Here is a 24,599-nt window from a genome sequence, read left to right on the forward strand (position 1 = left end):
GCGAAAGATTTATGGTCCTTTGCGCGTTGGCCATTCGCCATAGCATTCGATGGAAAGATGAGCTGTACGAGATATTCGACGACATTGACATAGTTCAGCGACTACGCTGGTTAAGTCATGTCGTCCAAATGGACGAAAACACTACAGCTCTGAAAGTATTCGACGCAGTACCCGCTGAGGGAAACAGAGGAAGGGGAAGACCTCCACTCCGTTGCAAAGACCAAGTGGAGAAGGACTTGGCTTCGCTTGGAATCTCAAATTGGCGCCATCTTGCGAAAAGAGGAAACGACTGGTACGCTGTTGTTAACTCGGCTATAGCCGCGCAAACGGTTTCTACGCCAGTAAAGAAGAAGAATATAACATAATCAGAATAATGTTACCCACCGAATTTGGTTGAAATCGGTTGGCAGGTCTCAAAATACGGATTTTCTCCAAAATGTGGGCGGTGTCAAGCATATCGTCCAATATATCGACATATACAGCCCTCTCCTCCCATCTCGCGTGTAAAATGCTATTCGTCTTACCCATTTATTTATGGAGTCATAGTGCTTTTTATTTTTTAACCGTTATATGGGGAGTAGGGAGGATAATCATCCGATTATATCCATTTTTACTCTGTCGAGGTGCTAAGGCGAATTACCTTAAGCAAATTGGTTTATTACAGCTCCAGCGGCTTAGAGGTAGGTACATTTAACCTTTCCGAGGGCAGGGCCACGCCTACTTTTAAATAATTGTTTAAACTGCAAATGTTCCTCTGTAATGTGATTTCGTATACCAAATTACAGTAATTTATCTTATTGCAGAGCTTAGTTATGGTAAGTTTATTGATTCTTGATTACGGCCATTTTGTTCAAATTGGATTTTATTTTCCATGCGAGTGTAATCCTCCAAATTTGCTTCAAATCGTTTGAACACTTTATTTTAAAGGGTATAAAGAATTTGCGCTATACATGTGTATTTGTATGTATGTGTATTTACAGGCATATACAAAAATTACGTACCACGATTTGTCCCGGGTAAACTCCTAAACTAAGGCCAGTTCTTTTTTTTTAGAATGTCTGTAAATTTATTTACAGTTCATATTAAAATAAATAAATAAAAAGGAAATAATTATTGCTATAATTTAGAGTAAAATGCCACATCGAAAATTCATTACTTTTTCCATTGACAAAAATATGTATCAATGATTTTCTAAATTAAACGTCAAGTAAAATCTATTTGATTTTTATACCGACAATAGCGTTTCCGCCGTTATTCGTCAATAATATTTTCACTTGTATTGAATAGTTTATTATTTAAAGTAAACCAAGCCGCATTATAATTATATGCATTTAAAGTTACATAATTATTAATTTTTTTCGAAAGATGAGGTGATTTCGACCGAATGTCCGCTGGAATTAATTTCCATTATGAAACTAAATTAAATTTTTGTATATTATTACAAAAGTTAAAAGATAAAGTGAAAAGGAAAAGCATGAAAACTTAGTAATATAGCAGTCAATGCTCTTTGTGAGAAAACAAGTAAGCAACGCATTAATAAATAATCAATTAAATGCAAAGCGACAAAAATCCTATACCAAGTGCAAACGAAAAATCATTGAACTGTCTAGTCGATCCGTAGATATGTGAAGAATAATAACCACAGATGCTGCGACTAAACTTTTAACTTTTTGAGCGCATGGCGACAATAACGGTGTCACTGACATTAATAACTTGGAATTAGATGGCAGGAAAACCTACGCAAGTACAAAAAAAAATATATGCCTATGAACTTGTGCTCTTTAATTGTATGAGAACGTTTAAACATGCTTAAAAGGCTATACATACTACAGCACAATGCAGTGAATGTAATGACGTCCCCCGAATACTTGGGATGCAAAGCATCAATCCGCAGTATACTGATTTTTTTGTTTAAAACCTGAAAGTTAGAAATCATATATACTTATATATGTATATTAGTTCCTCATGTGAATATATTTGATTAAACATTGAAGTTTACAATATCTCATAAAATACAAATTTATGTATATGTATATGTATGTACATACATGATGGCGAGCTGAGTTGATTGAGATATGTGCTTATGTATGTATACTATGTATATTTCCGAACTCGTTCCTCAGTTTGGGAGATATCGATCTGAAATTTTTCATACGCCCTTTTCTTCCCAAAAGCTTCATTACAAACTGTAAGATTAAAATCAAGCTCTTGTATGGAAACTTTTTATTTTGTGAATAATAAAATAAAATGTTTAATGCCAATATACTAACATATGTATGCATATGAGAGGATTATATACAAGTGTGTATAACTGAATCTACCACGAATATCTCAATATTTTGAATAATGTATTGATCCATGTTACAGATACATATATAGAAGAAAAAGGTTTGGAGATTACTTCATTAAAAGAAAGTTTATGGCCGGATGATAACTACAAGATTTACAAGTATTCATTCATTTACGCTAGAACCTGTGAGTGTTGGGAATATGCTGTAGCAGTGCTTCAAAGTAGCTGTGAACATTTTATTGATTTCGCGTTTCATGGCGTAGATACATGTACGAGTACATATGTATGTACATATCTATCTATCTGTATACAGAGTTACAGACTGCATGTGTATTTACCTACCAGCTGTAATAAAGAATAACATCTTCTGAATACTCCTTATCCCATAAGTAATAAAAGACTATGTCGAATTATTGATATTGAACTAAATTCTAGCACGGTTCAACTCAGTAACAAAAACATCCAAATACATATTCCATATCATTTTATGTATGTAAGTATGTAGGTATACATATATTTATGGATTTTAGGAATATACTTATATTCAAACCAGCTATTTTAAATGGCTACATTTCTATCAATACCACAAAGTTTATTTTTACTAGATGGTTAAGCTGGATGTATCATTTTAGTCTCAAAATCCTTGCTCATTTTAACAAAACTTGTAAATTTAAAATCATATTTAAAGTTAGAATAACATAATCTCCATATTTTAAAGCAGTAAAAATTACAATACAATGAACAAACAAAAAATGAAAAGTCTCTCAAGTTTTACCTCAGTGAGCATTGTGCGCGCGCAACAACGGAGTAAAATGAAAAGCATAAGGTCAGCCCGGTATATCTTATGGACTCTCTCTCCCACTATTGCTCACACCAACACCTCAAACCCATTTAACAGTATATAGAAAAGCATTATGTTATACTTAACATAGGATGTATGTATCTCCAATACTATGCAATATATTCACCATTCAGCGAATATGGTTGCTCCCTCGATAGTTGCAACAACTTTTAAGCAGCTGTGAGACATTAGACGGTGTCAAAAGTTAGTCTTAAAATGGTGCTCACCAAGTTCTGTGCTACCCAGGAATTTTGTTCTCAACTGTACAAAGTTACTTAGGTTTTGTGGTGCTTTTTGGTGCGTGCAGATTTTTTTTTGTGTTGAAGAAGAGACAAAATTGTATATGCTTGAATAAATACATAAACATGTATATGCTTTAAATTGAAAAATATTAAAGTGCTAAAAATAAAGTGTGATTTCGAAAATTGTATTTTTGAAAGTGGAAGTGTTGTTAAAAAAACAACACTAAGCTAATTTTCAAAGGCTTGGAATTAAACAATTTAGTGCTTTTTAGATGCAACAAAAAGTGATAATGCAACGGTATTGTGTAAATTATTGAAACTGTAATGGTAAAAGTTATTAAAGCGTAAAGTAAAAGTCTGTAATAGCGTGAATGAAAATTATACAATAAGCTGGTATTAGTATAGTTTTATTAGGTCAATCACTAAAAGTTTTGCATCGCTGTTTACTTCATACAAACATATATCGTGTATATTCAATATATTTTGTGTATTAAATAAACCAGCAGCCTCTTCTCGCAACACCTTATCGACTAAAGTTGTGAAAGCAAGTGATATTACACCAAGAATTGTTAGCAGGACAAATCAATAACCAACGATACAAGCGGTAATAAATTTTAAACAAATATGTTAATCACTCTATATGTTCATATTACATGCGTAGGTATGTACTTATATATATAAGGTTAAACGCTAACTGCCGTCTCCAGATAAAAGTGCAGCGGCAAATTACTGTCAAACATTCCTCATGCCTACTATAGATTTTATGTGGTACATACCTAAATAAGAGCGGCGGCACCGGTAAGCTTTGGGAAATTCGATTTTGATAACGCTTTAGGGAGTGAAGTTGGCCACACAATCCGAAGAAATCGCAATTCGTTTTACATTTCATTTTTGTACTAATTTTATAATTTAAGGGAGAATTTGACGTAAACTTGCCATTTTATTTAGGGATGGCGTGTCAGTGTTGAAGCTAACCGCGCCGCCCAACGCTTTTTTTTTGTAGGTATGCCAGTAACTTCTCTCCTCAACTCGAATAACCATCAAATTTGTTGCAAAAACGTAAATTTCTCGATATGTATTGCATTTATTTGAAATAAGAATATATCAATTATTATGGAACACGATCTATTTGATTGTCGTTCTAGTAGTCCGATTTCCAATGAATTGCATGTTATTCAACCGATAGACAAAAATTATTAATACAGTGTATATATAATAGAACCATGTTACTGCTTTATGTCAAAATTTACTTTGTAAAAAACTTCTACAGTGAAAAAGTATATGTATGTACATATAGAAAATCGTAATATGGACCACCAACAGTAAATATATGAAGTTTCCTAAAATATATACATATGTATCCCACCTAAGATTACCACGGATTGTTGGTATTGTTGTTATAATCGTCATCTTATCCAAGTATAAACAAGTAAGGAAGGGCTAAGTTCGGGAGCAACCGAACATTTTATACTCTTGCAACTTTCAGGAATCAAAACCAGGGAAATACTTAAAGGTGTAACATCAATCTTATAGAGTAAAGTCATTTGTTCAGATGTTTGAAAATCCTGATATTAGTTATAAAGGAGCTAGGTCAAGTTTTCGCTCAAATTTATCTATTTTAGGCACACATATACACTGTCATGAATAACACACGTTCTCTTATTTTCATTGGAATAACTCAGATATTGCCCGATATATGAGTTATAAAGTCACCCGGAAGTTCGAATAAGTATATGGGGGCTAAGGGAAGTATAGGTCCGATTCAACACCTTTTACATACAGACGTCTCTTTATAAGAGAAGTATTATCCCTTAATTTTAGTTTTACATATCATGCATTGACCGACATTTTCGATCTAAAGTCAACTAAAGGTGCCTGGGTCTAAATACTTATTCGGTACCTAGGGGCTTGAACAGTTTTATTGGACTTACACAATTTTTGGTCATAAGGTGGCACATACTAAAGTCATTATTCGTGCAAAGTTGTATCCCGTTAATGAACGAAACTGAACGAATCAAATGGATTTTAAAATTGTGCTATGTGGGAAGCAGGCGTGGTTGTTGTCTGATTTCGTCCATTTACACAATGTGACATAAAAATGTAAGAAAAATACTACGTCGAAGTCGGTCAGTCGGGTCCCGAGATACGGAATTTCACAAAAAAATGGGTGGTGCAACGCCCATCATCCAATTTTCACACCAGCTCCAATAAAGCTCTCTCATACCATCTTGGTGGTAAAATTTAATGTCTCTGGCGTATTTAGTTATGGATTTAATGCGCTTTTATTAGTTTTTAACACTATCGTTATATGGAGAGTGAGCTGTATTATCCCCCGATTTCATCCATTTTCACACTGTCGGTAGGAGTTCTTATAAGATTTGGTTATTGGACGGACGGACGGACAGACAGTCAACCGGATTTCTACTTTTCTCGTCATCATGATCATTTACTATATGTATATGTACATATATACATAAGCCTATTTCTATCTTGTTTAGTTTTAGGTGATACGTACAACCGTTAGGTGAACAAATCTATAATACTTTGTAGCAACTGGTTGCAAGGGTATAAAAATACATCTCTTCTGCATTTATTTAAAGTAAATTGTTTGAAAGTAACGTTACAAAGAATACGTAATAGAAGAAATATGATTAACCGTGCGATTCTGTACTGTGATACAATCTCCAGTCTCTAAATTTGAGATTTTAAGTTAGAGACAATTTTTGAGACTTGAGACGATTTTGCTATTCTGTAAGTGACAGTCACAAAATCTATTACCTTTCATTATTCAGAGATGTTTTTACACTTGAATGGAAATAAATATGTCGATAACAAATATTAAATTTTCTATAACATCGTCAAAACATAATTATCAATAAAAATAAAAATATATGTTGACTTTGTTTCGTAATATTTACGAAATTTATGTAAAATTTATTTATTTTGAACTTTTTCGTGTTTGAGTTGCTTACAAAATAAAAAAATACGACAATCGATGAATATCTATGATGATCTCTATTCAGTATATTCAAAATGGCAAGCAAGAGCTCTTTTCAGTTTTGTGACCTGCTAACTACCAGGTCTCAAATTTGAGGCAATATTTTGAGACTAACGCTAGAGACTGTTTAGTGAATAGTAACTAGTCTCAAATTGAGACTTTGGCTCAAAATGTCTCAAATAGAGACTAGAGACTGGTTACAGAATACCGCTATAAGTCTTGTATCCGATCTGAGCAGGAGAAAACTAAAATAAAGGACGTCTGAAACCTCATCAGCTAAAAAATGTCCAAGGCATTATGTTGCAATTTCGAAACATTTTGTTTTTTCTACAACATCATATGTTAATGTGTACTAGGCAGAGTCAATGTAGTGGCAACCCAATTTAAATATATTATTTTTCGTTAAGCCGTCTGGCAACCTTTTTATGTAAGAAAATCGAACTGAACTTTTTGAACAAGCTAAGAAAATCGAACAAAACTATTTTACCGATTCTGAGAAAATATAAGAAAGAAATAGAAGCCACTCAACACTTACTCCTGACAGCCTTCAGCTTTTTGCAGCAAATGGCTCAACCATTCAAACTTTTGGTACCAGAAATCTGTCACTAAGTTTGGGCTTACGGAGGAGTTTCACATGGAACTTTGTAATAGCGAACGTAAAATCACCTATCATAGGAGCAGACTTTCTGGCACACTTTGGCCTTCTGATAGACCTCAGAGCAAAGTGTCTAGTTGATTCACAAACAACCCTTACCACAAAAGGAACAGTACGGCAGGCTGAAACGCACAGCATATCAACAATAAGCCCCCTATCTAAACTTCAAGACCTCATCAAGCAGTATGTTGAGTTGACAACGCCTAATATTTACACCTTACCAACATCAATGGACGTCAACCACCAAATTGTAACAGATTGCCGACCTATTGCAGAGCCACTTCGGCGTTACTCCGGAGAAAAACTAAACGTCATCAAAAGCGAATTCAATGAACTGTTGCAACTAGGTATAATTCGTACATCAAGCAGTCCTTGGGCAAGCCCAGTTCACCTAGTGAAAAAGAAAACTGGTGAATGGCGAGCCTGCGGTGACTATCGCTCCCTAAACGCCCACACGCAACCAGATAGCTATCCAATACCGCACCTCGATAGCATAGTCGACTGCTTACATGGTAAAGCAGTTTTTTCCAAAATAGATATAAAGAAAGCTTATTACAATATACGCATGTGCGAAAAAGACATAGCGAAAACAGCAGTGCGAACGCCAATTGGACTTTTTGAGTTTGTCGTTATGCCATTTGGGCTCAAAAATGCCACTCAAACTTTCCAAAGATACATAGACATCACATTCAGAAATATGGACTTTGTTTTCTGTTACCTAGATGACATTCTCATATTTTCAGAAAATGAAGAAGAACATCACAAGCATGTCCAGTTGGTGCTGCAGAAACTTAAAGAGGCAAAACTATGTGTCAACTTATCTAAATGTGAGTTTTGCGTTAGCGAACTAAACTTCCTAGGATACCACATCTCAGCGGAAGGTATACAGCCACCGAAAGAAAGAGTAGAAGCGATCTGTCAATATCCAAAACCGAACACAATTGTTGAACTCCGCCGGTTTCTAGGAATGATAAATTTCTACAGGAAACATATTCCTAACGCCGCACAAATTCAAGCACCTCTACATAACCTTTTCAAAAACTCGAAAAAAAAATGACAAACGAAAAATCGATTGGGATGCAGAGCTTGAAAAAGCATTCAGCGACTGCAGAGCCAGTTTGGCTACACAAACCATGTTAAATTTTCCGGTACCAAATGCGCCGTTTGCATTAACAACAGATGCCTCGGAGACTGCAGCTGGAGCACACCTGGAACAACAAGTGAATGGGGAATGGAAGCCAATCGCATTCTTCTCAACAAAACTAAAAAATGCGCAAAAAAATACTCTGCGTATGACCGTGAGCTTTTGGCAATATACTTAGCCATTAAACATTTTCGGCCAATACTTGATGGTCGCAAATTCGTCATTCGCACCGATCATAAGCCGTTAACGTACGCATTCCGTCAAAAAGCAGACAAAGCGTCACCACGGCAGGTAAGGCATTTAAATTATATTGCACAAATTTCAACGGAAATCGTCTTTCTGTCTGGTAAAAATAATGAGGTAGCAGACGCACTCTCCAGAGTATGCCAAATTGATATGCCCATATTAGTCACAATGGACGAAATAGAAGAAGAACAGCAGATAGATGCAGAGTTACAACAAATAGTCATAAACAATAACACCAGTTTAAATTTACAGAAGCTAAAACTTCCATCTGGCAATACAATATACTGCGATACATCAAATGCAATGGTTCGGCCGTACGTTCCAGTTAAGCTTCGTAACAAAATATTTCAACACATTCACAATTTCTCACACCCTGGTACAAGATCAACTTTAAAACAAATTAGAAGCAAATACATTTGGTTGTCAATGAACAAGGACGTAAAAGAAATGGTTCGTTCTTGTATCAGTTGTCAACGATCAAAAATACAAAAGCACAATCATCTAGCGCCTAAGCCGTTCAAACAAACTGATCAACGTTTCGACCATGTCCACCTTGACATTATCATTCTTCCAGAGCATGAGGGATACAGATATTGTTTGACCATGATAGACAGATTCACACGTTGGCCCGAACTGGTTCCGTTAAAAGATATTTCGGCCAACACGATAACGACAAGCTTTTATTCAGCATGGATCTCACGTTTCGGTTCCCCGAAGACCATAACAACAGATCAGGTCTCCCAGTTTGAGTCCGCAATATTCCAAGCGTTGACAAAAATGGTTGGCGCACACAGGATACGTACATCAGCTTACCATCCGGCGTCCAATGGCATGATTGAGAGATGGCATCGTACGCTAAAAGCTTCACTCATGTGCTATCGACATACTCCAAGTGATGTTAGGACTTCGCTGTTCCCATAAAGAAGACATTGGAGCATCCCCAGCAGAAATGCTGTATGGCACCAATCTTCATTTACCCGGCGAATTCTTCGATAGCGGGGATGGATCATATAATCCACAGGAGTTCATATCCAAGTTTCGTGAGTACATACAGCAGCTAAAACCAAGTTCACCGGTATACCACAATTCAACACGATTTTTCATCAATAAAAACCTACACGATTGTAGTCATGTGTTCATCTGCTCGGATCATGTGAGAAAAGCACTAGAGCCTCCTTACACGGGTCCGTTCGAAGTTGTGGAACGCATTTCAGACAGACTCTACGCAATTAAAATTAACAACGCAATACACAACATATCTGTGGAGAGATTAAAACCAGCATTCTTTCCCAGAAGTGACGAGTTGCCAAATACACCGCTGCGAACCTATAAAAAAAGAAATATAACATTTGCAGACAATTCTAAATCGTGATTAACTCACTGGGAAGGAAGTAGCTGTGGCAACCCAATTTAAATATATTATTTTTCGTCAAGTTTCTCGATCCGTCTGGCAACCTTTTTATGTAAGAAAATCTAACTGAACTTTTTGAACAAGCTAAGAAAATCGAACAAAACTATTTTACCGATTCTGAGAAAATATAAGAAAGAAATAGAAGCCAAATATTGTGTTCAGCGTTTTTATTATAAATTGAGAAATAGGTGAAATATAGAAGTGTGGAAATAACCCCCACAAATGTAGTGCTGAGAGTTTTGTATGTATGTATGTACATATCCAGCCACTGTCACTATCCACTCCTAGCTAGTTAGCACAAGCAAGCTGCTCTCTTTGATTTTTGATTTTTCCACATTACTTCTTTTCTCTTATTAAAGCTAACTAACAAGTTTGTTACCCTAATATCGCCTGTTCTGTTTTAGAAGAACTTTTTATCTCTGCAGTTTTGTTATTTTTTACCTTGTGGTTATTATTATTTTTTTTAGTTTTAAGCCTTTTTGTGCACATCCAACGAAACGTAACGAAGTAAATGAAATGTTAACAATTAAATTCACACATACATACATGACACCTTCAAAAATATATATTTATCATATAAGTGGAGAAGTTTATGTGTAATTTCACATAGCTTTGTGAAGCCTTTATAGCTAGGGTATGTGAGTAAAACTTTGTGTATTCATAGGCTTTTGTCTGCTTTAAATTACCTGCTGTTATTTCTGGTAGGCGCAGATGTGTGCATCTGATGGTGTTTGTAGAAAAATTAGTACATATATATATTTACATGGTTGCATATACTTATGTTATGTATGTAAGTACATAACATTGTGTGTGTATTTAGATAATTGGTATAAATAATTAAACAGTTTACTAAGAAGGAAAGGAAGTAAACGTGAAGCCATTGTTTTACTAGTATCTAATTATTCGAAAGTATTAACGATATACTATGCATCCTTTTTTGTTGAAACGGAGTGAGAAGAGAGGTGAAGAGTACATGTGACAGCGAATCGTTTCAAATTTTGTTGATTTCTATAGTTTCTTTATTAATTTTTTACACTTATGGCATCTTTCAAATGCTTACTTCAACAAAACTGAAGCTTGTAAACACAAAACACAAAAGAGAGGTGTAATTCAAGTTGGCGGTAATTATTAATCTCTCAATAAGATAATTTAAAACATTATTCGATATTCTTAGGCATATATGTACTTACGATGATTTTATATTTCAACATATGGCAAATAGGAACCAATAAAAACTGACTTTAATAAGAACAACTCTTTTACAATTAATGAGTATCCCAAAACTTAAATAAGAGGTATTGTTGTGTGAAGCAGAGAAAATAAACAGAAAAGACGCATAAACATCTGCATTACTGGAATATCGTAAAACTGCTGATGATAAAAAGCGGTGAATACTTACCTAAAAAGCAACAAGAAAAACGGTATTATATACATTTCACATCAGTCGCATGTTATTCACCCAGTATTCATATTTTATACGTATGTACATATGTATATAGTATATCCGACTTTGCATTAGTTTTCTATCTCTTGACCGCTTTGCCGATAGACCTTCGATCAATTGTGTATGTATAACAAAAAAAATTCTGCTCAAACAAGTTTTGCATACGAACAAAAACTTCTCTGTTTTGTTTTTATCTGTTAGTTAAGCAAGAATAACGTTAACTTCATCGAAGCTATAGCACCCTTCATAGGGGAATTTCTTATAGCGTAAAAGAATAATACAGTACACTCCGCGTATAAGAAACCCGCTTATAAGAAAAGTCCGTTTATAAGAAACAATTTTGAAACACCTTGGACCACTTAAGTATTTTCTAAATAAGACCGCTTACAAGAAAAAACCGGATAAAAGAAATTTTTTCCCTCACGAAATTTATCTGCCTATACAAAAAAAAACCTCTTAAAAGAAATAATTTTCAAAACTTTGTGCTGGCAATGTTATATCTTAAAATGTATATATTAAAATTTGTATCTGGCAACGCTAAAATTTGCTTCACAGCTGTTTTTAAAAAAAGAAAATAATCGAAAAAGCAAGAAATAAAAATGGAAAAAATTAAAAGAAACGCTTTGCCAATTAAAACAAAAATCAAAATTGTGGAAGAAGCAAAAAGCGGCAAAGCCCGAAGCGAAATCTCCAAAAAATATAATATTGCAAGCAGCACGATTTCGAAAATTTTGAAACAATCGAAAGAACTCAGTGAAAAAAGCTATACCTGCCGGAACTTAGAGCAAAAAGGGCACGCACATCAAAATTTGAAGCGCTAAACAAATCAATGTCCATTTGGTTCAGGCAAATGATGGAGGCAAACGCTCGTGTAACCGGCCCATTGATCTTTGAAAAAGCGCAGCAATTTGCAATCAAATTAGGCATCCTTGATTTTAAGCCTAGCCCAGGCTGGCTGCAAAGATGGAAGAAAAACGAAAATGTGCGTTTCAAAAAACATCACGGCGAAGCTGCTTCCGCGGATAATCAATCGGCTTTAAACTTCAAACAAAATGTTCTTCCAGTTTTACTACAGAAGTATTCATTAGAAGATATTTATAACGCCGACGAGACAGGTCTATTTTAAACAGCTCTTCCGACTGGTTCATATGTCGCGGGAAGCCAAGCCGTCAGTGGACTTAAGACATCAAAAGAGAGAATCACATTGCTCTTTATAACCAATGCGACTGGTACAGACAAATATGCGTATGCCATCGGAAAATATAAAAACTCAAGGTGTTTTCGAGGAAAGATCATTCCTATCCCATATAAATTTAACAAAAAAGCGTGGATGACTAGTTGCATCTGGAGAGAAATTATAAAAGAGTTTCATGATAAACTGGCAGCAAAAAATAAAAAGATTGTACTCCTTATTGATAACGCTTCATGCCACAAATTGGATTTCACACCAAAAAGCATTGAAATTGTATTTTTACCACCGTGTACTATAAGTCTAATTCAACCTTTGGTCCAAGGGTTGCTGTACCAGCATTTGCCACTTTTAAGTTTCATGTCTTCTTATTTGTTATAGGCATTCTTCAGTCTTTCAAATCACATTATAGAAAGTGTCTAGTTCGCGAACAGATACTAGCAGCAGAAGGTGGATTTATGGCTAATTTCTTAAAAAGCGTTAATATTTTAAGAGTCTTGTACATTGTCAAGCGCACTTGGTGGCTCGTGACTCCTCAAACAATTCGAAATTATTTTAAAAAGCCGGAATTTACGAAGGCATCCTTGTAATGGACTCAAATGATGATACTACCTCAGAGAATATTTATTGTGAAACCGAAAGCCGTGACTCAAATGATGATTTTTGCGAGATTCAAGACAATAACTCTTTTTTCGAAAATTTAGCTGATTTGGAAAAGGAGAACTGTTTTGGGGCTATAAATGAAAATGTTATAATAGACGAAGTAATAGAAGATGAGAGTGGAGATATTATAGAAGACTCTGCAGATAGTGCAGTGCCATCTAGCAGAGAGGAAGCGCTACAAGTCTTGTTTGTATTGAAGCAATATTTAAATGATGATGACAACTTACTCGCCTATTACACACGGCAACAAAAGTTGCGGCAACTCTTGGTTTATAGGCGAGGGGGCGACGAGGAGAGCAGAATCGCGCCGAGTTTCCAATGTTCAGCAACTCGCTTTGTGTTCTTATTCGTAGCAGTTCGCTGCGACGTTTTTCGGCATTCGTGTTCTTTCTTTCGTAGTACATAGTTGCATTTGCGGATATTTTTTTTTAAATTAATATTTTGAATATATTTAAAAAATTTAATTTCATCTTTTGGTAAATAATTTGCAAATATGTATACAAATATACATAATATAATGTAAATATTTTAGAAAATGGAGTATGACGAAAAAATCGAATTAATTCAAGATATTGTGAAATGTATGGAGGAAGCCTTAGAAATTGATTCAGACGATAGTGAAAAGGGTGATATATGTGAAGGTCTGTTATATAATCTTTGTTTTAATTTTGAATTATAAATAAAATGTATTTCTTAATTGACAGAACTGATTAATATATGTGATAGAGTGGCCCAAATACCTATAAGGAAAAAGAAACGGCAATGGGTTAAAGTAAAGTGAAAAAGAATGAAAAAAAACTCGAACAGAGTTGCGCAACACAAGTTGCTCGCGTGAAGGTAATGGGCGACAGCAAAAGAGAATCGCCCGAGAATTAGCAACTTTTGTTGCCGCGTCTAATAATGGACTTAGTAAATATTGAGAAAATTCTCTTTAATGAACGTGACAAATCTCCTGTTCAAAAAAAAATAAATGACTTCTTTTCAACGTCAAAAAAATGATAAATTTAAATGTACATAAACAAAACATGCAATATCTTTATATATATAAATCTTCTGACCGTGTGTTTGCCTTGAGATTGCTGAAATTTTTTGATGAAATTTTGTCTGTACGTTCAAGGAGATTCGGGAAAGGTTTATGTTTACAATTTGGTCCACTGGAAAATGTTTTTTAAATTATTTTTTCATTTTTAATCAATTTTTAATTTTGTAATGTTTGATCGATAGATGGCGCTACCATCGCAGTATCCAATATTCAAACCTTAAATTGGCGTAAACGTGTATGAAACAAAACGATGCCAAAGTAAAAGGCGATATCGTTGGATATATATCTCAATGAGGAAAAGTCGGAAAATTGGACATTTCTAAAAAGTAAATTTTTTCCATACACATTTTTTTTCAATTTTTGTTTATTTTGTTTTTTTTCAATATTTTGATTTGTAAATTATTTGATTCGTTCAATTTTCGGTCGCTTGCTTTTTTTTTCGTCTATTCAAAAGAAAAATTATTGAAAATTATTCAGTGAAAACTTTACGTGTGTTTCACACAAAGAGGTCAATTGCAGATTGCAATTTGTTACGAAGCCACCAAGAGGTCGACCTAATATCGGTCGGTGTTCTCTTTGCCAACAAAGTATGGCAGGCCCAAGGCAAGGCAAGGCAAAGAAGTACTCCCAGGATGCGGAGACATACGTTCGGAATTATAATTCGCGGTCAATCAGCAAGTGATCGTCACGATGTTACAGCACGACTTTTCCTACAACAGTTACGATGTTTGATTGTCTTTATCTTGAAGCAACGTATATGTGGTGCTGTTGGATGAGATGTACTTTGTTGAGTGGCAAAAACCTCTATTTTGCATGCACACATTCTTCTTTGGATGATGGTTACACCATAATATGATTCATGGACCTTGCGGACATTACAATCCCACTTCGGTTTGTATGTCTGACAATAAATGCACGAAACACTATTCACTCTGCTTTTTCTTTCGGAAGCACAAACTAGAAATGGGTAGATATCAACTCTATCGGCGTCGCTCACCAGATAACAGAACGTTCAGCATTCAACTTAGAAGAGTGTGAATATCGAAGTTGACAACACATGGATCGTACTGTATTCACCATTATATGTCTAATTCACATTCAAAACTCATATCAGTGTTTAGTATTGCAGTTTGGTGAAATCGATAAAATACGTTTGGAAATACGTGACCAAAGGAAGCACAACTTTCGTCAGTGATCCATTTGCAAGGACATTCGGAAATACTTTGATATTATAATTGGGATGCATCGTCGAAGAAAATAGTTACGCAGAAAGCAAGGCCAACCAGTAGATTGACATCCAGGTGTCTTATTAACTAATGAATTAGGACGAATTTTACACAATCCACCCGAAAAACAACGATTGTTTCTACCTTCGGTTGCTATTGATTAAGGTACGCGGTTCAACTTTATTTGAGTCATTGTTTTACTGTGAATGGTATATGGGAATATGTGAAAGTTTTGGAGAAGTAAGCCAGCAATTACAAATGCTGGAACACGTTAATCACTGGAATGAAAATGAAGTTCGCATACTTTTCGATATAAAGATTGTCAAAGATATTTTACATCGTCTTCGCTAAAAATTGGAAATGGTACAATACGGTTGATACTTCCGGTGGTTCGAGATCAATTCCATCTGCCGTTTATCAATTCACGAAAGATGAACTCATCACAAATGTTAGAACATTGGCCAAATTATCGTAACTACAATTCCTTAAGTGCACGCGCAATGTTAGCTGCCAAAAATACCGATTTTGTTGACTTAAACTGGAAGATTCAAAGTCAAGTTCCAGGAGGCTTGCGCTCATAAAAATCGATCGATCGCCTTGACAATTAGGACGACGCCCGTCAATTATCCAGTGAAATTTCTAAATTCTTTGGAGAGGCTTGGTATGCCACTGCATCCTGTGCGTCTCAAAGTTGGACCTGTCATTATTATGTTTCGCAATCTTCATGCACCGAAACTGTGTAATGAAACCCGACTGATTGTGAAGCACCCATCGAAAACAAGGGCGCAGAATGCTTGATTGTACGAATTCCTTTGAGTTCTAACGATTTGCCATTTCAGCTCGAATGTATTCCGTTTCCAGTTGAAAATTGAATTTGAGATGACGATCAACAGGATAGTCGCATAGTGGGTGACATAAATTTGAAAATGCTATGTTTTCACCACGGCCAGATATAAGGTGGCGTGCACACGAGTTGGAAAACCATCTTCTCTGTACATTAACGCACCGGGACAGAAACCAAAAAATGTTGTTTATCAAGCTGCGTTACATTGAAAAAAATGTAGAAAAATCTCAATTAAATGATATCAACACAATATGAATTTTCATTTCAAATTTCTTTTCATTTCAAAGCATATAATTTCACGCAGGACAACGGCTGCGGGGTCAGCTAGTTTATTATAAAAAGCAACTGTCGCAAAGTGCCGACTTTTTAAGTTCCTATCCATATAATATGAATTTTCTATGAATTTAAAGTTTTGTTATTTTCGTTAATGTTTATTGTTTTTTTTTATTAAAAATATTGAATGAAATAAGTGAAATCAAATAAAAGATTTGTTTTCGTGCAACATAACGCGATGTACGGTTATAAGAAGCTCTGTCTGGCAGCTACATATACATACATACATTTTGAACAAATTTTTGGCTGCTATATAGCTTTGCCTTGGACAATAATTCATGCCAAATCTGAAAATATCTTGCCAAATAAAAAATATTTCTGTACAAGGACTGAATCTATTGTCAGCTATGTATATGCTGTAGTGATCCGATATAGATGACTCCGAGAAATGGTCAGCTTTTTGAGTAGAAAAGACGTATGAAAACCAATTCGTGTACATTAGTGATGAGCGATATTTCACTACCGGTGATTTTTTCACTGTGATTGAAAAATCGCAAATCGCAACTGCGATCTCTTTTTATAAATAGCAGTTCGCTTCTATGAACTGCGATTGCGATCGCAGTTCGAAACTGTGAATTGCTATCGCAGTTCGAAACTGTGATCGCAGTTCGAACCTGTGAATTGCTATCGCAGTTCGAAACTGTGATCGCAGTTCGAACCTGTCAATTACGATCACAATAGCAAATAGCAGAAAAGTAACAACTTTCTTCAGGGTTTTGTATATATCGTATATGCTATTTTGTGTCATAGCGGTTTGAAGTTTTGAGTGTAACGTTCTTATAATTTTTAATAATGGCAGGAAATGTATCAAGGAAGAGAAGTGAAGTGTGATGTTTGAAGTGGTAGATGAAATATAATCAAAATGGAATATTTTAATTTGTTTTAATAAAATTTTTAATTTTACTTATTGTTAAAACCAAATTTGAAAGCTTTTTGTGATGAAAACAAGAATTGTAACTAATTAATTTCAGAAAAACTGATGGAATAAAAAAATTACGGGTTTTTAATATTTTCCCAAAGATTAGGAAACTCGCGTTAATTATTTGGTCTTGAAAATATTAAAAGCGGGTATTCTAAACAAACAAATTATCAACCACACTAATGGTAATTCCTTCTAAGAAATGTGTGAAACCATCATACCAACATACAAATGCACTCTGCAATACGCTCTAAGTGTCAGGTAGCGAACCGCTCCAACATTTGCGAAAATGTAGTGAAAAGAAAGGCGGAAACACTTGACTCCAGTTACAGGAGCCAAAAGAGAATTTGCCGCCAATAACGACAAAATGTTTCCGTCGTTCCCACGACAGTCGGGTCTACGTAAGTGGAACAGACCCGGACTTTTATTCGGCCAAACAGTGTCAAATTGGCAGAATCTGCCGCTACAACAACAACAACGACTTTTGAACGTCGACTTAGTTCCGATCGCAATAGCAATATAAAATCACAGTGATTTAAAAATAGCAATCACTGAAATCACAGATATCGAAAAATCACAATATCGCTCATCTCTAGTATACATACAAAACGACGACGCCCACTTACAAAATACCTCATTTTGAATTCCATATGCACTTTAAAAGAGATAAATCAAGGATAAATAAAAATAGATGACAAATATTTCATTCCAAACCAATTGAGTCATTAGCAAAAAGATAATTTCTGAGTTTTTTGAAGTTTACCTCCAAAATCAAAATATTTTCCTTTGAAGCCCAAAATTAAGGGTATATCAAGCATTATTAGTTAGTTATAGTACGTGAGTTATTTAAAAAGTACAAATTTGAACAACAATTATTCTTTCTTCTTATTCCTGTGGGGTACAAGAATTCTCTGTTAGGCTTATGTGACAGGCTATGGTAAAAGCCACCGAAGTTAGGTTTTCGAAAAAAAGGAAAACGTCATCTAATTTTTGTAAAAATTTGAATATCCTGATGGAAGCCATTTCGAATAGAAAGTTCATAAGTCGTGATGAACAGGAAAATTTTCGCCTATGTGCGGTTCCGTGGGTACCGAGTACAAATGAAAAAAATTAAGCCCCATGAAAGCTAATGTGTGTATAATTCGAAAGAGTAAATTTGGATGAAGTCTATGAACGTGATATTTATTATGAAGATTCAAAGTAATTTTCTTTAAAATTATAAAAATAAATATACAAATAAATGTGTGCATACGTATTTTTGCTCAAAGTTTAATACGAAAAGTATTTATACAAGTATGCACATCAGGAGAAAGGACGCTTCATCATTTTTAACAATATTTCATATAAGCTTGACTTTTTGGTAATTGGCATGTTATAATTAATATGGAATTTGTAATAAATTTAATTTTGAACGCAGATATTTCGATTTTGGAGACTAGCTTCGGAGAGCGGCGAAATTATAAACACATTTTACTTACTAAATTTCTCGAAAAAAGTCGGTGTGGTTCTATACCTAGATTAGTGTTGAATAGTGCTATATGCAAGTATATTAGTATTAAAGCCTTTAATAATAAAAATAATTAATCATCATATTTCTCTTTATCTCGTTCTGATTAGGCCTATTTTAAAACTATGTATAAACAAGATACAAATTTGCATATCCTACCTTATATTGCAACCAGCATTGCAGTTTTTTAGCAAACTACATATAGTATATGTGTTCAAACTAGAGATGAGCGATATTGCGATTTATAATCACTGTGATTTCAGTGATTGCTATTTTTAAATCACTGTGATTTTATATTGCTATTGCGATCGCAACTAAGTCGACGTTCAAACGGAGACCTTTTGTTGTTGCTGTTGTAGCGGCAGATTCTGCCGATTTGACAGTGTTTGGCTGAATACAAGTCCGGGTCCAGTCCAGTTACGTACACCTGACTGTCGTGGGAACGACTGAACCTTTTGTCGTTATTGGCGGCAAATTCTCTTTTGGCTCTTGTAACTCGAGTCACGTTTTTACGCCTTTCTTTTCACTACATTTTCGCAAATGTTGGAGCGGTTCTGCTACCTGAAACTTAGAGCTTATTGCATAGTTTATTTGTATGTATTTGTATATTTTCAAAGAAAAACTAATAAACTCCATAATCCATCAGAATGTTTTGAATACCCGCTAATAATATTTTCCAGACCAAATTAATAACGGGAGTTTCCTAATCTTTGGGAAAATATTAAAAACCCGTAATTTTTTTATTCCATATTTTTTTCTGAAATTAATTAATTACAATTCTTGTTTTAAATTAAATAATATTCGGTTAAACGAAATAATTATAAGAGCATCTTAACAAAGAATGAATAAATATAAAACAGTAAAAGTAGCTCCATTTTTATTAAAATTCATATAATTTATTACTAAGTGTTATTAAAAACTTAATTTAAATAATTATACTATATATATATTACCATGAAAAGAGTTTCAATTTGTACTCTAAGCTAATTTTTTAAATTCATCACAAAAGCTTTCAAATAAATAAAATTAAAATTAAAATTTTAATTATAATAAATTAAAATATTCCATAAGTAATTGAAACTTCTGGTTGTTAAAGATGTTTTATATGAAATTTTTGTTTTGCAAATATTGCATTTTGCATATATTTCATCTACTACTTCAAACATGTGCCACACTTCACTTCTTTTCCTTGATAAATTTCCTGCCATTATTAAAAATTATAAGAACGTTACACTCAAAACTTCAAACCGCTATGACGAAAAATAGCATATACGATATATACAATACCTGAAGAAAGTTGTTACTTTTCTGCTATTTGCTATTGTGATCGTAATTCACAGGTTCGAACTGCGATCACAGTTTCGAATGGCGATCGCAATTCACAGGTTCGAACTGCGATCACAGGTTCGAACTGCGATCACAGTTTCGAATTGCGATCGCAATTCACAGGTTCGAACTGCGATCGCAATCGCAGTTTATAGAAGCGAACTGCTATTTATAAAATGTGATTGCAGTTGCGATTTGCGATTTTTCAATCACAGTGAAAAAATCACCGGTAGTGAAATATCGCTCATCACTAGTTCAAACACGCCTTGTACGTCTCTGCAAAATTTGACTATCTGTTTATACTCTCGCAAAACGTTGCTACAGAGTATAATTGGTTTGTTCCTCCAACGGTAATTTGCAACACCTACAACTAATCAAGATAGATATGAATCGTATATACATATGTATATAAATATTTATATATAAAATTACGTGTCACGTTGTTTGTCCGCGATGGATTCCTAAACTGCTGAACCGATTTTAGCAAAATTTATCACACTGTGTCCAGCTTGAGGCAACTTAGAAGATAAGATAGTCAAAACAATTCATAAATGTGAAATACAATGAAAGCTGTATTAAATAGACTCTCTCTTAAGTGGACATCTCCATTAATATATTGACCGGTCTCACAATTTGTTGATATTTATTAAGTAGAATTTATTAAACAGACAACTCTCGTAACTGGACAGAAAGGCTGGTTCGTCAGTGTCTGGAGATTTCACTGAATATATTCGTATTTCTAAACATACGCATATATTCACAATCTCCCAAAAAATATGTAATACAGTTGAATTTCCATAACTCAAACTTCTATAACTCAAAGTTCTCCATAACTTGAACTCTTGAATTAGCAATATAAGCCGAATTGCAACCAAATTCCCTTCAGTAAGTTTTTTTTGGATTATCGTGATTCGAATTAATAAAGTTCAAGTGCTATTATAATTTACAGTAAAATGCCAAATCTTAAGGGCCATAATCTCAATATCTGGTTAGCAGCCATTTGTCAGTTAAATTGTGGTAAATTTAACCATGATTCCTTCTTTCTGTAAAGAACCTTTTTTAACTAGAATTGACAGATGCTGTTAACATAACTACGAAAACAGCCTTATATTCGTTATTTTTTTCATTGACATTTATTAGTATGAACATATTCAAAACTAGTCCTCTAGTGCAATCCCCTTTATTCGTAAATGAAATTTTCACTGTATTGAATAGTTTATTATATGAATAATAAAATAAAATCTATACCACAGCAACGCGTGGCCGGATCCACTTGTATACATATGTATATTAGGTCTACAACTTTGCTTCCGCCGTTTCCCAATAGATGTGTCTAGATTCAAGCACTGGCCGATTAAATCGATTAAATCATTTTATATCGACCTTGGACATTTGTGTCAACATTAACCCAACAAAATATTTGTAGAGATCTGTTTGCATCCCAAACTTATTCTCAACTGAAAATGTCACTTTTTGTGCCGAAGTCTCGACATTTGCGGGAAATTTTGCTTTTCTTTTTTAATTCCAAGAAAAGTGCGGCTGAGGACCCGTCCACGCTTTAGCTGAGGCTGACACATACATAGACAATACTATTACTCTTCTACTACCATCTATGTATGTATATGATTTCTATTAGGTATTAAAAAATATAGAATTTTTGTAAAGCAAATTGTGTTAAAAATGGATCATAAAGCATTTCGTGCATTACTTTTTGAGGGAATAATGGAAAATACTTTTGGGCCGTTTTTATATATACAATAAAGCCTTAAATTTACAAAAAAACAAAGCAAAGTTGTAGACCTAATATACATATATATATATATAGATTCTTAATGTTAATATTAAGGGCTAAAATTTTCTGGGAATTCTTCTTAGGGTATTTCCAAGGAAAATTTTTTTTTTCAATCCCGTCACGAAATTGGAAATACCCTAAAAAGAATTCCCAGAAAATTTTAGCTCTTAATATTAACATTAAGAACTGGACCAAGGTATGTAAAAATTTTTCATTGAAAATACACTACAATCGTGATTTTTTATCTTTAAATTCCTACAGTTCAGAGGTATTTTATGGTATCACTTTGACTTTGGAGGCATATTTCTCAGAATTGTTCACTCTACAAAAGTGCAACAAAGTCGTAGCTCAAACCGTTCCGGTAGTACGGGGCTCTAAACCTCACTTTTACACGAAATTCGCATTTTCTGTATATATATATCTTGTAAATGACAAGAGCTATAGAAAAAATGTACATGACAAACTTGTAGGAAATTTTATCATTTAAGTGGATTGAAATCAGAAAAACTTAGTTTAAATTGCCGTACTATGAAATATGACGCTGACTGTATATGCATGTACATTTATTATTATCTTAAATTATAGTGTAACATAAAATTATCTGAATCCACGGGGCGACACAAAAACAATAATTGCCAAAAATAGTTTCGAACGAATTAAATCTTCAGTTTTCTTAAGATAGTTTAAATCCAAAAATATATTATCCTGACTATAGAGGGGACAAAAAATTAACATAATGCTTAATTGTTATGGACAATTGCTGCTTCCTACATTATAAATATAATTGGAAGATACATACCATATATTTACATACATATATATATGCACACCCTGTTAAGAAAGTATAGGGAACTTATAAATAAAACGAAAATTTTTCGATCATCATCCAAATTTATTTTGCCGCCTACAAAGGAACATCCATTTGAAGCGATGCACATCTGCCAACGCTTCTTCCAATCGTAAAAACATTTTTTATAGGCACTTTCTGGGATGGCCATCAACTTTTGTTTTTATGTCTTCAATTGAGTCGAAGCATGTTCCCCGAAGTGGAGATTTCAGAAGGGAGAATAAGAAAAAGTCACAGGGGCTATGTCAGGTGAATAAGGTGCTTGCTCAATGATATTTATCAACGAACAGCGAAGAAAACAATGAGCATTACCTTTACTTTCGATCGGTTTTGGCGTGCCTTTGGGCCGCCATTCGGATGATTGCTGGTTCGTTAGTGTGTCATATTCGTAGCCCCATGTCTAGTCACCAGTAATTATGCGTTCCATGAAGGTGGGATCCGAATTGGTTCGATCCAGCATATCTGCAGCTAACTGCTCTCGATACCATTTTTAAAGGAACAATCTCCAATTTATTGGAAATCTCTCTCAAGCTCATACGGCTATTTTCGGCAACAATTTCCTTCACTTTGTCAATGTTATCATCGGTCACTCGTGAAGGCTGTCTAGAACGCATGTCTTCGACGGTCTCCCGACCCTCCTTGAATGTCTGTACCACTCGTAATGCGCTTTTTTGATAGAACAGATTCACCAAAAGCCTTCTGCAACATTTTCAATATGTCGGCACACGAAAACTCGTTCGTACAAATACTACGTTGATCAATATTATATTATCGGTCATTGTAAATTTCAACAAACACTACTGAGGTTGACTGACATATGTAAAAAGCTGCTGTAAACACACTTGTTGACAGATCGCGCTACTTTTGGCATCATCAGTTGTACCAACCTAGGAAACAAAATTTACTTGTCTTCCATATAAGCCGGAGATGTAAATGAAGAATTGCCGTTACTTGACAATTTGTATGTATGGGATAATATTTCCTCACTTCTCTAGCCTGAAATCAAGAAATCATATTAAATATTATAAGCTCAAGTAAATTATAGTTTACTTGCTTGATAAGAAGTTGGTAGTTTACTTCTGAGTATGTTTTATTATCATAAAGATTTTTGCCAAGTGGAGCTTATGAAATTTTATCCAGCAATAAGTAGCGATGTATATAACAATTATTATAAATATGAGCGAAATTTTAAAAGAGATAAATGGTACAGTAAAATATATTCAAGCAATGATTTAATTATCTGCAATTAATATTTTTTATTAGACTGTTAAGTTGAAATTCCACTTTACTAATTTTCGTCTTTCAGCAATTTTCAAAAAACGCATTGTCAGGATTTTCGAACAACCGGCTGACTTTACTCTATATGATTGGTTTTACACCTAACAGTATTTTCCTGGTTTTAATTCTTGCTAGTTGCAAAAGTATAAAATGTTTGGTTGCACCCGAACTAAGCTCTTTCTTACTTGTTTTGCTTTTTTTTATACTATTATATTAGCTTCACTGATATGTTTGCTTGTTTTTAACTTTCTTCAGTGGTACTGAAACTTAAGTACCACACAAGTTTAAGCAGCTCACCAAAAAGATGCGCTTAAAAGTATGCAGCGTTTAATTAAAGCTTCAACTATTGTTCTTACCATTTG

At 34.3% G+C, this 24,599-nt stretch overlaps 1 protein-coding gene across 6 annotated transcripts in view; it reads left to right on the forward strand.

Annotated features, from left to right (window-relative positions):
* Positions 1 to 3,279: 3,279 nt before the first annotated feature.
* LOC105230188 (protein phosphatase 1 regulatory subunit 14B) overlaps positions 3,280 to 24,599 on the forward strand; it is a 48,089-nt gene continuing 26,769 nt past the window's right edge. The window contains exon 1 of one of the 6 annotated variants that reach the window (XM_049454930.1): positions 3,280 to 3,428. The gene's annotated coding sequence lies outside the window, so the exon portion shown is untranslated. Of the gene's footprint in view, positions 4,035 to 4,149; positions 4,172 to 24,599 lie in introns of those variants that run through there. The other 5 variants (XM_049454923.1, XM_049454926.1, XM_049454919.1 and 2 more) reach the window with 5 other exon arrangements.

The sequence above is a fragment of the Bactrocera dorsalis genome, chromosome 1 (assembly GCF_023373825.1).
Source record: "Bactrocera dorsalis isolate Fly_Bdor chromosome 1, ASM2337382v1, whole genome shotgun sequence".
Classification (NCBI taxonomy): Eukaryota; Metazoa; Arthropoda; class Insecta; order Diptera; family Tephritidae; genus Bactrocera; species Bactrocera dorsalis.